General features: G+C 43.3%; 1 protein-coding gene across 2 annotated transcripts in view; it reads left to right on the top strand.

The window, feature by feature from the left end:
• The window catches only part of usp (ultraspiracle), a 589,909-nt gene that overhangs the window by 95,771 nt on the left and 477,498 nt on the right, over nt 1–16,640 (top strand). The window lies entirely within an intron of this gene.

Raw genomic sequence — 16,640 nt, 5'->3', positions numbered from 1 at the left:
CTTAACGACAGCATAGAGTTACATGCATCTTCCTTTCCTTTCGCCTTCTCTTCTCCATCAAAAGTACAAGCAGGAGCATATACGTATACTTGTTGTCCGACATGTTCTCTCATCAGTACTGCACAGTAGACTGACGACGTGGTGGTCAAACCGAGTGGTGGCGCGATTGGCTGCGCCACCTGGCTGCCCAGTGTAATAGGCTCGGTATGATACAATGCCCCGCCACGACTCTCCGCCACCCGTGGCTGCCAACGCGGTTGCGGGGCACGGCAACCAGGCAGCAGCCAGTTTGTGGCGACGCCACCGGCTGCCCTAATCTGATAAGCTCCATAACAATCAATGTCCAATGACGAGCAGCGCCACCGATCGGCCTAGTGTAATAAGGCCCTTACACGACGCTGTTGTGGGGTCAGTGGAACACCTTCTGCAGGGACACGGGCTCGTAAGCCAGCTGCACGCAGGCGATTACCAACTGTTTGTTGTGTAACGTGGGGTGCTACAGCTGCTCGAATTTGCGCTGCTGTTGCATGGGGTTCCATCCGGGCCATCCGAATGATGCGGCGATCCTCTCTCACAGTTGTCTGTCGCGCTGGGCCTGGGCCAAGTCTACGAGTGTGGGTACCTTCATTTGACCACTGCTGTCATACACGTTGTGCCGTAGATGCCTGTCGGCCAACACGTGCAGCGACAGTCCTTAGCGATAATCCAGCCTCACACAGCCCAATTATCCGAGCCCTCTCAAACGGCGACAGTTGTTGATAGCGTACTCTTCTCTGTCGTCGGGGCATGTTTGACGGGGAATACTTCACTGCACAGACTGCAAGTCAACTACCCTACACCAGAGTCCGTATGCTGGAGTTGATTCCTCCGCGACCAATCACGTGGGGAGACCTGTAGCAACAATCCAATGGGTCTGAAACTTTGATCGTCTACATATCTACATAGCATCGTTCCATATCTTGAAAATCAACACAAACGACCAATGCCTTCATGGTGTTGCAATTTCCTTTTTCTTAAGTGTATTACATTTTCGCGCCAATGCGGTACATCACTTTGACCTCATCATTTATCTGTGTGAAGGTTGAAACAGAACCTTTCAGTTTATATCAACATGTGTACGGCTTGTCAGGTTGAGTTTCCCAAATTCCTCTTGATCGAGTTTCCCAAAAGCATTAATGTCTTTGCGCATATGAGATGTGCAGCCACTGTCGCCATGCCAGGTCTCATAATCTGCGTCGTTCCTAAGTTGAAGCGCCTGAGTTGACGTTGTGTCTTTCAGAACATACAAACACACGTGGTCAGCACAACTGTATTGGCAGATTGTTCGGTGTTCTACAGTCACTTTCACGATGACCTATTTTTCCGCAGTTGAAGCACATCATCCGTTTGTCCCTTTTTGTTCGCGTCGTTCTTCTCCTTTAACCTTTCGTCACGTCCTTGACGATTACTTTTCGTGGCCTACCAGCGACAGTCGCTACCTGCACTCAACTTCTGGCGTCTTTGCGCGCGTCAAGCTCCTCACTGATTTTGATTCGTAGAATCTCCGGAGTCGGTAAATCGTCCAGCGATGAAATGGCACAGCGAAAGTTTTCAAAACTTTGCGGCAAGCTCCACAGCAGCATAACGTACAGAAGTTCATGATTTATATCTACCTCAATCTCCGTCAAGTTTCCTACGATGTTAAAAGATTGACCAGTGTGCTTCCTTGTATCATCACCTTTCTGCATTTTAGTTGAAAGTAATCGGTTTAAAAGGGCCGCCTTCCGCGGTCCGTTATGTTGGTAAACTTCTTCCAAACTAATCCATGCCGCGCGAGAGGTTTCATACCCTTTTACCTGTTTAATTACGGACGTGTGCATAGCGAGAATGATGTTTGATTGTGCTTTTAAGTTCCCTTCCACCCATGCCCGCACGGCTGTGGCTCTGGGTGTCCGCCGTCGCTTCAGGCTTCGTTCTAGTCCCGGTGACGTAGCCCCACGCATCATTCTTGATAAGACTGCTCGCATCTGAATTTTCCAGGTGTAATAGTTCTCTTTGTTCAGTACTTCGAATCTCACGCCGGCGGCGCTCATTTCTCGGCGTGCGGCGATACTTGGATCAGAGAAACAAGTTTTTTTTTTTTAAGTTGCTTTACGTCGCACCGACACAGATAGGTCTTATGGCGACGATGGGACAGGAAAGGCCTAGGAATGGGAAGGAAGTGGCCGTGGCCTTAATTAAGGTACTGCCCCAGCATTTGCCTGGTGTGAAAATGGGAAACCACGGAAAACCATCTTTAGGGCTGCCGACAGTGGGGTTCGAACCCACTATCTCCCGGATGCGAGCTCACAGCTGCGCGCTCCGAACCGCTCGTCCAACTCGCCCGGTGGGAGAAACAAGTTTAACCTTGAGAACTGTATGACTTGCGTGCGTGACCGAAACTGGCTTACCTATGATACGTCATATTTTATACATATCCTGGGCCCATAACCTCTAGTAAATTGTGGCGAGTTATTGCGCAGTAAATAACACGATCCCTTTTATATTTAGCGTATGTTCGGCAATCAAGTAAGGGAAGACCGGGCAAAGGGAATAAACTAATTTTATATCAGTTTATTTCTGTAATTACGAACAACAATTATATTAAATTTACTGTAATTGTTCCTTGTTATCTTTCCATTTAATTGATATAAAAATCAGAATCAATTGTTAAACTATTCATAGTTAAAATTCGGCATTAAGTAATTCTATCAAATTATTCACTTTGCCCACATAGCCGGGCAAAGTGAATATTCACATGCAGGCAAAGTGGATAACGAGTGAAATGTTTAAAAGTGGGGACTTTATTACTAAGAAAAGATATATTTGATATTTGCATACAAATGGAATTCAGAAATTTGTTTTAAATAGTTTTTATAGCGTTCACAGTTTACATGTTATAGCTAATTTAAGGATAAAAAGGAGGGAAAATAAGCACACATTCAATACACTGAAAATTAATAATTCTTATTCCGTTCCTTTAAGTGAAATCCAAACTTTATATCAGAGTGTCGATACTAAACAGAATACTTGCCATTGATTTTGTTTATTTGTTCCTATAGAATACTGTAGAATCGATCTTCTTGAGGACGATTAAACCCGCGAGCCCTTGCAACTGATGTTGTTTCTGGTGTCCGCAATACAATATCGCGATGTCGACTTGGATACCCCTTCAGCCAGTCAGTTCCAGCACTAGCATGTTTTTTCCATCTTGAAGGACACTGGATTTTATTTCTATTGCCGAAATCATATGCCAATTTCATAAATTCCCTTCTTGTAAGTCCGTAGAAAAGACTGTCCATTCCTCTCAAATAGTCAACCAGTTCGAGTTCTTGTTCCTCACTGTAAAATATTCTAAATCTGCCTAACTGCTTCTTGCTAGAGCCGGACGTGTAGTGCCGGTACAGCGTAGAAAAAGGCAGACCGTATTTTGTAGCAACAGAGTTAATAGGATTTGTCCTACATTCCTCCACAGCTTTCTTCATCGTCTCTTCGGATCAGCTGCCCTGTTCACTGGTTCGTTTGCAATTGTAAACCATCTGCAAACAAAAATTACAATATTCAGATTATTATTGATACACTGAATATGTTAATTTTTCATGTTTAGTAATTGTTAAAATTAATCTGCTTTGAGCAGGTTACAATTCTATTGGACCTACCAGTTTATACTGGTCTGCGTGGTAAAATAAATAAACAGTTTGATATTTCTATTAAGATAAACTATTACTCACTCTAAAGTAATTATGGACAAAGTATTCAACAACATTCAACTGCCCGGGCAGTGTGAATAAATATCCGCTTTACCCTATTCACTTTGCCCAGCTGTGCTCCATTAAGAAAATCGTGACTGAGCGCTTAAATGTAACGTAGCAAAAAGCAAGCAAAGTGTGTCCATAAGTGGTTGGGAAGAACACGGAAATACAATGTAATCACTTTTAAAATAGTTATAAATATCTGTGATAAACGGTGTGTTTCTTACCTTGAAACATTTTTAAGAAATATTGAAAAAATCTTCCAACATTTCCAGTCTCACTCTGTTCAACAGTGCAGTCTTTGTGCCACTGATTACAATGTCTCCAGCAGATTGCAGAACTTCCTGCAGAAGCAACTCAGCGATGCCTAGCGTAATTTTCCGTAAATTTTACTTATTCGCTTTGCCCAGCCTCTTCGCTTTGCCCGGTCTTCCCCTAAGTTAGTTACAATTTATAAAACAATATAAAGAAGTTAATGTTGACATAAAATAAAGGAAGAGTTGAAAACGAACTTCAATGTTAACTGTGCCCTTTGGTGACATCGTTCGGGAATCATTCATGGAATCACTGGCAGAATTGGATCGCTCTGTATATATTTCCTACACAAACTAATCAACATTAACCCAAATCATATTTACACAAATACAGTAACAAAATAAACCATGTAGGTCTAACTGGTAATATTAATAAATACTGTAAGCTTCTGAAGGTGCTTAAATTAATACGTATTTATTATTAATATTCCCTTGGTATCACAGAAACACAATACAGCACGATCATTCCTCAACAATTACCTATTCTTATTTCTGACGTGAATGTGTTGCTTTCAACTACTCAGTTGCTGTCCAAGGGGAAGCCGTTGGCCGTAGAACATGTAGCTGAACATTTTTAATGTTGAAAGCATATCTTAGCAGACAAAGTAGGGCTCCCCATACTACGAAAAATGTAAAATTAAGCAATTTCCTCAATTGTGCCGAAAGTTGAACGGCTACGGGGTCCAGAAATGTTTCAAATTGTGAGCCTTGGATAGCTCTATCAAACTAAAAAAAACAAATTTCGAAAATCACTTCCGGAAAAACAGCCTAAAATCATTTGGACTCGCTTTATTTTTTATTCAAATAACTAGTTTTCAAACGATATTTTATTAGTTTTTAAATTGTGTGTGTTATTATTTATTTAATATTGTTTGAAGATTCTCGTAAACAGGCAGTTATTCCCGAATGGAAACATTTTATTTCATTTGTTATTTTTCTTACTATATAAATTATAAATTGTGATTTACAATTTGGAGAGAGTCCATGATAATATTAGTGGCTTTTCTTTTCTGATGTGGCTGAATTTAATGGAAACCCGAGGGGGATATATTTCGCATTCCATCCTCATTATAGAGAATAGAAGAAAAAATACAATGTGACGGTTTTGACGCTATCTTTATTAAACTGCATAGACCAGATCCCTCTGTGGGGGTGGTAGAATAACAGCCACGGTATCCCCTGCTTGTCGTTAGGGTACGAACATGCCGAGTGGATTACTCCTTATTCAGCGCCCATCGCTCCTTTCTCTTCACACAGCAAGCTGAGAGATGCAAAACAAACCCGTACATGTCAATAGTGGCGTTCATGTCGTCACTTCACTCATTCCTCTTCTCTCCGCCCCTCCCTCAAGAATTAAATCGGTTTGATTTTTGTGCGATGTGCTTCTTGAGCGCTGTTCTGTGATTGGTTGGCTCAAGGCTAAGGTTGTCTCCTCATAATATTATCGGCCTGCGTTCATTGAAGTTAAAATATCAATGTTAAATTAGTAGGCTACTTGTTAAATATAATCTTTATACTCTGCAAATTTAATCTTTCGATGAAGTACGGATTACTCTATTGAAATGGAGAATAATATTATATTACTACTGGTTACGTTATTGTAATGACCAGTTTTTCTCCAATGTAAATATCGTTGACATGCTAATTGCTGTACTTGTGGTTTCATATTGCCTTCAATTCCTTTCAGCAAATACTGAAATCCCTACATTCTTCTTCTACCGCTTTTTGCCACACCTTGTGTGGTCGCGGGTGCGAATCGTGTCAACAGGTGGATTGATCCTGTTTTACTGCTGGATGCCCTTCCTGATATCAGCCCTGTGTGGAGGGATGTAATTACTGTTGCGTGTTTCGGTGATGGTTGGTAATGTGGCGTGTTGTCTGAATATGAAGAGGAGAATGTTGGAACAAACACAAACAACCTGTCCTCGAGCCAGAATAATTAATGCCCACAATTAAAATCCCCGACCCGGCCGGGAATCGAACCCGAGATCCTCTGAACCGAAAGCCTCAGCGTTGACCATTCAGCCATGTCCAAGGAGTCGAGCATGGAAATGTCTGCATTAACATTCTTCAGATTTTTTGCTAGGGGCTTTACGTCGCACCGACACAGATAGGTCTTATGGCGACGATGGGATAGGATAGGCCTAGGAGTTGGAAGGAAGCGGCCGTGGCCTTAATTAAGGTACAGCCCCAGCATTACATTCTTCAGTAGTCGTGGAATTTCTGTGGTTCTGTCCTCACTTCCTGGTATGTTTTGTTTGTTTGTTTGTTTGTTTGTTTGTTTGTTTGTTTGTTTGTTTGTTTGTCCAACCCCTGTCCGGTTTCTCTACGAGGTCGGGTATGAGATGAATCTGTTGTGGCGGGTTTTTATAAGCGGGTGCCCTTCCTGACATCAGGCTGATCAGAGGAGTTAATGAGCTGAAATGAATGACATGATATGACGTGATAGTAGGAAGTGTGAGGGTGAATCCGATGCCGGCACATAGCCTACTACTGTCGAATAGCACCAAGGGGTCTGCTCAAGGCCTAACGTCCCCATCCGACGGACGAATCACCATCAACAGCGTCATATGCCCTCACTCCATATGAGCACTGTGGAGAGGTATGGAATTTAATGCAGGATTTTGGCACGCAATCTAGTGATTAGGAATTGTATACCACCACTTTCCCTACCCTGCCGGCCAACATTTTGTTGATGAAATTTTTTTTTTTTCGACCAACGGGACTCGAAGCGGCTAATCACGGTGTCAGACCGTTCAGACTTAGCGCCTGAACGATCATGGTCACCAGGCGGGTTTTCTTCACTTTCTGGTATAAATGGTGGAATTTATCGAATTTCTGCCTTCTCTTATTAATTAGATGTGTGCTGTACCATCTGTCAGGACTTGAAATGAAGTACAATTTGCATGCTATAGGAAGTTTTCAGATGACTACGAACATTTGCATAAAACAAAATTAAATTTAAAGAACACGACGCGATCTTCTCGTGAATGCTGCGCAATCATAACTGGATGGAAAATGCTTCCTCGTTAATGAAGAAAGAGCGAGGGTCCCCTACCCGGTATGGGCGCCTTAGAATGATGAGTGATGAGTACCGCCATGAGCGCTGAGTGAGAAGTAATTCACCCGGCACGTTCGTACCCTAAAATATGACTCAAAGGGGCCTCAGGGGCTCTTCACTTGGGAGCGTGTTTTGACGACCACGGGGCCCTTAGCTAACTCCTGGCTTTGCTCCCACTTTGTGCCAGGCTCCTCACTTTCATCTATCCTATCCGACCTCCCTTAGTCAACTCTTATTCTTTTCCTACCCCGACGGTATTAGGTATCGAGGCCTAGGGAGTCTTTTTTTTTTTTTTTTTTTTTCGCGGCCTTCGTGGCCCTTGTCTTTCTTTGACCGGTGCCTTCATTTTTCGAAGTGTCGGATCCCTTCCAATTTTATTCCCTCTGGTTAGTGTTAATAGAGGGTGGTTGCCCAGTTGTACTTCCTGTTAAAACAATAATCCCACCACCTGCATCGACCAGACAGACCTTAAAATTATATTTCGTAGAACTTTTAGCGGGATACTTTTGAAGATATTCGATACCACACAAGGACCGCAGGATAGGGAGGTTAAAAAGGAGTACCCTGGGAAAGTAGGACATCCGGTCGCCCGAAGTGTATATTGCCAAAATATGAAAAATCAAATGAAACGCATGCTAGACATCGCAAGCTTAATACCGCTGGGGTCAGAGGAGAACAAGAGTTGACCGAACGAGGTCTGCCTTGGTTGCTAGTTGACTTGGCTGTTTATGGTTAGAGGAGGAGGATATAAAGGCATATCAGTACTTCTGATTAGATACAGAGGCATAGAAGACCTCAGGGCAAAATACGAAAGCTGTGGATATGCTTAGTTCGTTCTCAGAGGATTGCAGACCGAACACTGCAAGGCAAAACGAGGTTCAGTGTAAACTGTTGATTTGGAAGTGGGATGTTCGAAACTCGCCGCTGACAGCGGCTATCCCAAGTGTACTTTTCCTACGTAGTAGTTTTCCACGACCAAATCAGGGATTTTTACCTGAATCTGACGGCTAGTTAGAGGTCCACTCAGCCTACGGGATTAGAGTTGAGACGCTATCTGAGATAGCCGCCCCGGTCTAGAAAGCCAAGAATAACGGCTGAGACGATTCGTCCAGCCGACCACACGCCCCCGTAATCTGCAGGCCTTCGGGCTGAGCAACGATTGCTTGGTAAGCCAAGGCCCTTCGGGGATGTTGCGCCATGGGGTTTGGTTTAGTTGTTTTGCATGCTTGCTCTAGCAAGTGTTGACTGATTACCTCTCGTATATTTTTTCCTGCCCCAGACTTACGATGTCAATCTAATGCAACTTAACACGCTACCAGGAATCTCATCATAGCACTTGTTAATGGACATTTTAACAAATGTGTGCAGGGAGATGTCCCAAAATCCGTATGATTCAATAATATCTTATTTGGAAAGAGACGTGATAGCTGAGTAATATCGTCGCTAACTTCTCACGTGTGGGATGTTAAATGAAATGTAACGCCTCCACGTATTACCTCCTGTTATCAACAGTCATATAAAACTACAAATTTTACCTTGTACCTTTAAAATCCATTTCACTCGCACGTTTTGCTGTTATTTTATCACTTGATTCATGTCTTTAATTTTAAATCATTTACTATGCCGCTACTCCGAAATTTTTTATAAATTGGGATTATGACCTTGGAAGTATATCTATAATGTCATATTTCTTGTATGTAATTGCAGATTTTCATTAATATTGTAGTGTCCGCTCTGCTGCCGTTGATAGATATTGTGGACGCTGATGATCTTGCCTATCTCGATCTAGCGAAAATTAGTAGTATAATTACGCCCAGCTCAGTGCCTCAGTAAAGATGTGCATGAAATCACTTTTGTTAGTTCGCGCTCCACGGTCAATGCGAGATGAAATGTAGTGAAAGTGGTGACCTTGGGAGAGTCATGAGACTAGCTGAGTTTTTCCTCACAATATGTCCACCAATCCCGTGAGTGGTCGCAGCAGAGCGTGACGGAGCGCCGCAGGCCGTGGCATTCCTCGCCTGGTCGCTTCGTGCTGAGCTACACTGACTGGAAACTGAGAACCTTGCCTCCTTGGATGTGCAGAGAGAACGCCAAGGGCGACGGCTCGTATATTTAGTCGCTTGCATACCGTTACTCTCGTTTGAATACATAGAAGTACGATAGAAGATATAACTGAGAAGGTAATGAAATTGGTTGTGTTCGAAGTAAAGATGATATTGTTCATAATACTACTACTGTTTTTGCTACTAATAATAGTAGAACCTGACTTGCCTTTTAAATACATCAGATTATCCGTACTCCCCCGGACACTCTGGACCTCTGTAAAGTTTCAACGAAGGTATCGACGAGTATAGTTGACGCAGCCATTGTATCCCATGTCGCCATCAAAGTGAGCAGAAGGTTTTTGAAGCAAGGTTTTATCCTCCCTTCAATCTTGCAGAGCCACCCTCTCATTTACGCAGGCGGGGTTTCTCCAAACAAGCGTTGCTAACAAATATATTTACTCCTGCACAACAACTTTAGGGTTAATGTCTCGTTGAACTCGACTAACATGACCGGCCTAGGCTGGGAAATGGATTGTTTCTGTGGTACCATGAATTGTTCACCCTGTGGATGGGAGGATTTGAATGCATCCATAGGTGATCCCTGCCTGGCGTAGAATGCGGCTAAAAGGGCCATGTGACCATCGGTCTCATTTTTTTCTATCGAAGGTTGATTGAAGACCGAATCAAAATTTGACGTGCTTGCTACTTGGGGAGCGGCCTCTTACGTGTGCGACTATGCTCGAAAGCTCAGACTGTTATCCCCAGCCTGTCGGATGGAAGCGCAGTGTACTCGGGAGTAGTATCCGCCTGACAACGCAGGTTTCCGCACAGCCGAATGCCAGGAGAGCATATCAATTTATTTTATCTATATGTATCACTCTGTATGCGCTATGGGGTACTTGCTATTGCGGATGATGTGAGGAAGGGAGTTCTGGTGGACATTGCCTCTGTCAGCTCGTATAAGGCATCGTTCAACATCGGACCCCGGCAATACCTGCTATGACCAGGTGGGTATTGTCTTGGCTGCTTGGTTCGGATGCATAGGCCCATGAACGGAGTGGGTGGCATTCGGGGAGGTTAACTTTGAAACGCCTCATTTCTATCCAGGGTGGTCAACCACCCACCTCTTTAACATTTGATTCCCTCAGGGAGGTAACCCCTTGGGAACAAGCGCAGCATGAAAGTATGGGTTCCAGCCCCCTAGATTCCTGGTTGGTACCAGAACCGATGGGCAAGATTGCAAGCTGGTTAAATCCATTCCTTTAGTCGTAACATTGAAGATGTTATACTGCGAACTTGAGGATTTGGAGGAAATGAACAATGGCAGTTTGCTCCTCAAGACGCGCACTGCACTCCAAGCAGATCGGTTGCTCAAGTGCGACCGCTTTGGCGAACTCCCCGCCAAAGTGGAAGGGCACAAGTCTTTAAATCTGGTTCGTGGGGTCACCTTTCTCCGCGACCTCATCTTGAACAGTGACGATGGGTTGATTGAAGACAAGAAGAACCGTAGCGTGATACACGTCCGGCGCATTACCCGCAAAGCCACCGGTGAAGACGTTGCCACAGATTCCTTCATAGTCTCTTTCAAGTTTTCAGTGTTTTCAGAAAAAGTCAAGGTAACGACCTACCGTTGCGATGTGAGGCTTTACCTCCCGCCTCCTATGCGGTGCTATCAATGTTAAAGGTTCGACACATGGTATCTTGTTGTTCGAATCAGTCTGTGTGTGGTACATAAAGAAGAGAATTTCATGGCGCGAAAGAGTGCACAACTCTGAACAGTTGCACTAAATTCCCTGGTTTTCATTCTCCTCGAGATAGAAACTGTCCAGTCTGTCTCAGCGCGAAGATGATCAAAGATCAAGACACTGGGTGGTATTTCTTATCAGGAAGCGCGCCGTAAGTTTAATTCTGTGAATGCACCTGTCAAGACACTAGACTTCCGTGTAAGAGCACAGAATTTATCAAGTTCGTCTTACGTTCAAATAACGCCTGTGAAGATGGCTGAGCCCACGGCGGCAGTTGCTCCTGTGAGCAACGCCGCAAACAGTAAAAGCTTGAAGGCGAGGTCGTCCCTGCTTTCGACCAAACAAATCTGTGCCGGCTAAGAAAACTACGCCGGCACATCAGGCCACCTTCCCCAAATAGGTCGGCGAAACTTTAGTTATAATAGACAGCGAAACACGTACCGATACTGTCTCCAGCTGGGTTCTTAGTGGAACCGCTTCGCTGTAGGTAGTAAGTAATTCGTCTTTATTCGTGGCTAATTTAGGGCTCGAGGTCCTCTCTTACACTTAACCACAACGTTTAAAATAATTAGCATACATATATTTTTTAAATACAACACATCTTTTTAATATAGTACTAATAGCAAATATGGAGATAGTAATAAAATAAATAATTATGGAATGTACAACATGACAATATAAATGAACATGATAATAATTTTAAAACTAACACTAGTAATAATAAAAGAAGGAAACAGTAAAAACCTGTAACTAGCAAATACATTTATAATTTTTATGAAAATAAGCTCACTCACGCACTCATTCACACTACGCCCATCGAACAAGTCAGCTAGAGGTATTCAACAAGTGATTTCGGCAATCGATCTTAAATCTCCTACAAGAACGTAAATCCCTAATGATAGCAGGGAGGGTATTCCACAGCCTAGCGGCAGTGACTACAAAGGAGCGGTTGTAAGTCCTGGAGTGACTGAGATATATTGTTAAATAGGAGCCAGATCGTGTATCGTGGTTATGATAGGAGGAGGGGTAATTAAAGCTGGATGAGAGATAATTCGGTACGCCTGAGTTTAGAACTCCATGCAGAAGGAACAACATGTGGAGACTGCGACGCTCATGAACACGAAGCCATGGCAACTCCCTATAATAAGGTGAAATGTGAGAATCATATCGCAGCTTAAATATGAATCGAATACAGTTGTTTAAACTCCGAGCACCTTGTTACTGTCTTGAGTTATGTCCGTAAGTACAGTGTCGCAGTAGTCTAGAATTTGTATTTTAAGATGTTTTAGAAATATGGAAGAGAGCGTTTGAGAGGAAAAAGAGATTTCAGCACTTTACGACATGTATTTGTCACTTGTTCAGTCCAGTTTAGTGTCTCAGTCATTATAACACCTAAGTTTCTTACTGACGTAAAATAGGGTACGACAGTATTATTTAAAATAATTGGGGGTACATGCCTACGTTTAACAAGTTAAGGTTTCTTTTGGTACCAAATATAATAGTCGTGAGTTTTGTTAGGATATTAACAAGCTGTTATTTTTGGCATAGTCATTCAGTCATCGTAAGTCAGAATTTACTCTGTCAGTGGCTACATCTCTGTCTTGTGGATATGAGTGATAATAAGTCTGAATATCATCTGCATAGATATGGTACTTGCTATATTTCAATGCGTCCCCTATGTCGTTCACACTAGCAACAAATAAAGGTGGGCCCAAAACAGACCCCTGCGGGACACTTATTGACTTGTTATGGCATCCTGAGTACATTGTTCCCACTGATACTCGTTGCCGACGGTCAGTAAGGTAGGAGTTAAAAAATTTAAGAGATGTCTCATTAAAGTTGAGATTACGGAGTTTTACCAGTAGGAACCCAGGTCTAACTGTGTCAAAGGCGCTGCTTAGTTCTAGTAGTGTTGCTACAGTCACATATCGTTGGTCTATTGAATGTCTGATATCGTCCGTAACCCGAAGTAATGCTGTCGCGGTACTATGTTCTTTTTTAAAGCCGGATTGAAAAGGGTCAAGGAGGGAATTCTTGTTCAGGTATACAGTGATTTGTGCATGAATCAGACGTTCGAGTGCTTTTGCGAGGGGTAGTAGGATGGGCACAAGGCGGTAATCTGATGGAGAATCTAAGGTAGCGTTTTTCGGGATTGGCCTTATTAGTGCGTCTTTCCAAACATTAGGGAATACTCCATTGGTCAGGCAGTAGTTGAATATGTGAGTCAGTATTGGCAGTACAGCTCCGATGATGTTTTAAATTAATTTTATCGAGATACCGTCATTACCTGTTGCATCGGAAGTGATAGAGTACAGCACACGTTTAACATCATTTGCGCTAACGGTGTGGAAAGAGAACTGGTCGCGCTCGGAACGGCATGCTGAGTTTGTGGGATTAGCCGGTAATGAAACTGGTTCGACTTTAGGCTGAGAAAAGTAATCATTTAACGTATCTAGAGATATGGTGGGAATGTGCTCTTCTACGGCTTTGCCTATGCCCAAAGATCGTAGCTTCTTCCATGTTTGGTTTAAATTATTTCCCGCTTATTGTTGAAAGTAGTGGCGTTTGCTGTTTTTAATTAGTTGTTTAACTTTGTTTCTCAGTTTCTTGTATTGTTCAAAGTCATCTTTGTCACGTGTTCGTCTGAATTGTCTGTACCAACGGTCACGGCTGGCAATAGCAGATATTATCTCGGTCGTCAGCCAAGGAGAAGGGGGGCGGGTAAATCTTACCTGCCTCTCTGGAGTATGTTTGTCATACAAGTTCAGCACTAAAGAGTTGAATCTGTTAACTTTTGAGACAATGTCATGAAGATTACGTATGTCATCCCATGGTAAGGTATCAGAACGAGTAAAAATACCAACAGCACTCGAAGCCCGGTTAGCATAATCCGCTTCTGTCGTGTATAGTCTACAATTTTTCAAGACCGTATGATGACCTGATCTGAGATTAATTTCTTGAACAGACACTATGCTCGCTGCGAATTGACTGATTAGCTGGCGCACTTCAGTACAGTAAGATGCTGCTCACAACAGTTACAATTCCACTGGTTCAGTGACACAGTGTGGACTTTTTAGAGAAGTCTTAGGTTGTAAGTGGCAAGAGCTTTTCACTCTACATTAACATATCCATCTGCAGATGGAAATAAATGCTCAACGTCACCAAACGAGATAATCCACGCTTTGGACTTCTTCCGGAGGCGGGGTTTCCTTCTACGAGTATTCCAGCAGGCCAGCCCCTTAATATCAATGATGTAATTGATCTTATAGATCAGCTGCCACTGCCTTTCCTCATTTTAACGCCCATCGCCCATTGTGGGGCTCTGAAATGCTTTGGCCAGAGGAAAGGAGTTGAAACAGTTAAAACGAGAGCTGAATTTGTGCATTTTGAAAACAGGGGGACCAGCGGTACCTTCTCTCTTATTGACGTTAGTCTGCGCAGCCGTGCGCTCGTTCCCCTGCTTCGATGGGATGTACACGATGACCACTGTGACAGTGATAATTTCCCCATTATTCTTACTTTGTTGAAACAGAAATCCTTGGAAGCGTATCGATGATATAACTTTTATCATACAAGTTATTCTTGCTGCTGATGATGATGACTTCATTCCTTTCTTTTCTGGGACTCCTCGGCATAAACTCGTTCCTTGGTGGAACGAAGAAATTGCAGCAGCTGTAAAAGAGCCTGCTATGCATGATTTCATATGCAGAACCATGGCTAATGTGCATATGGCTTGCCACGTCATCAGCAGTCACTCGTCTGTTATTCAGGATCATACCACACACTTTTTCAGTATTGGCATCAGTTACGACAGCAGATGGACGCCTGAGTCTGTCCTCAATCTTCACGCTCGTGCGGCCCCTTTTGAAGTGTTCATTCAGTACACTGGTAAACACTTCGCTGTGGCAAAACATTGTCCTCGTGTTGTGCTGAATGTCTTCTATGAATTTCCGTTCCTGGTACACCCTCATACCACAACAAAACGGATTACGGAACGCTGTTCTTCGTTGGCGCAAACAGAGAGTCGCGTGGCTATCTTTACGTCGCAACAGCGCAAGCTGTACTGATCTGATAACGCTGAAGCCTACCACAGACGTAGACAACAGTGCCATTTAGCGGCTGGTGAGCACACAACGCCATACAGCTAACCTAAAGACAATTAGAGCAAAATTGCAGATACTTATTGACTTGCCTACGTACTATCAAGCTTACACTCGTAGTTACTGGGACGCAGTACAGGATAATCGGTCTCGAGAGCGTTGCCCATCCTCCCTGTCGAAAGAATTGGAGCGAACTCGGGCATCTTAGATTATTCGTAGACTAACTGATGTACCCGTGCTTCGCTGCGGAATTCTACACTGTATACAGAATTCTAGGTTAGGTAGTGTACACGTTGTGAGCAAGATTGTCTTAAATTGTATAGCTCTTAACGTTACCCTAGGAATGCAACGGGAGATCACCAAACATCTTTTCTCATACAGTATGAAGACTGACGGATTTTTCACTGTAATTGAAGACCCAATTTCATACCATCAGTCACAATCAGGTTGGGATGTTTTCATTATAATGCTTTTTTACGTTCTCAGAAAGACTGTCTTAGTGGTTTTCCCAACTGAAATGAACATACAATGACGTCAATAGGAATGGCGCGATTAAAAGCAATGCTTTCATATTACGAAATACTCGTTCAAATGAAACACCACACGTATTCTCACGTATAACGAACAGGACTACACTGCCGATTTAACAGTCCAAAGTTCCAGACCTGGAATGACCAAACCGCAGACAGCCGTGATCCGTGAACACTCTTCGGCGGGGAGAGGTTCGAATAGTGGAGGCTCCCAGGGCAAAAACTATGCCCAATTACTATTCTCTTTGCTAGGAATACCCGATGAGTCGGAAAATATCAATTCACTACACAGGTGGCGGAAAAATCTGACTTGAAGGCAAATTTTTTCTCCAAGCCAGAAGAGAAACCCCCTCTTCAGAAGTGAAGAGAAAGAAGCTTTTCTTAAGAAACGGCTCTTTTCAGAGTTGAATTTAGAGTTTAGTGAATATTGTGGTGCTATAATTTGGAAAAGCCCTAAATTGTTGTTCTTTTTTTGCTATTTGCTTTACGTCGCACCGACACAGATAGGTCTTATGGCGACGATGGGATGGGAAAGGCATAGGAAGTGGAAGGAAGCGGCCGTGGCCTTAATTAAGGTACAGCCCCGGCATTTGCCTGGTGTGAAAATGGGAAACCAAGGAAAACCATCTTCAGGGCTGCCGACAGTCGGGCACGAACCCACGATCGCCCGATTACTGGATACTGGCCGCACTTAAGCGACTGCAGCTATCGAGCTCGGTAAATTGTTCTTCTAGACCAGGCCATACTACTACTACTACTACTACTACTACTACTACTACTACTACTACTAAGTGAGACTCTGCCATAAGTATGCACACTACTTATTCAAAACAGCGCGTCAGAGTAGGGATCGAATAGCTCAAATACTGTGATGAACCAGCTTGTTACGTACCAACTGTATAAGAAAATGTATGAACCAGGGGAATGGCATGCTAAAGAAGAAAGTTTTCTAACTCCCCGGCTATTTCCCGCCAATATTCAGTCAGGCTGTTATACTCGGTACGCAGCAGTAATCCCATCTATCGGAGTTGAGAGGCAGCATAAGAGACAAAGGACATCACAATAAACAATGGTC

The sequence above is a fragment of the Anabrus simplex genome, chromosome 4 (assembly GCF_040414725.1).
Source record: "Anabrus simplex isolate iqAnaSimp1 chromosome 4, ASM4041472v1, whole genome shotgun sequence".
Classification (NCBI taxonomy): Eukaryota; Metazoa; Arthropoda; class Insecta; order Orthoptera; family Tettigoniidae; genus Anabrus; species Anabrus simplex.
This window is presented reverse-complemented; position numbering and strand designations above follow the sequence as displayed.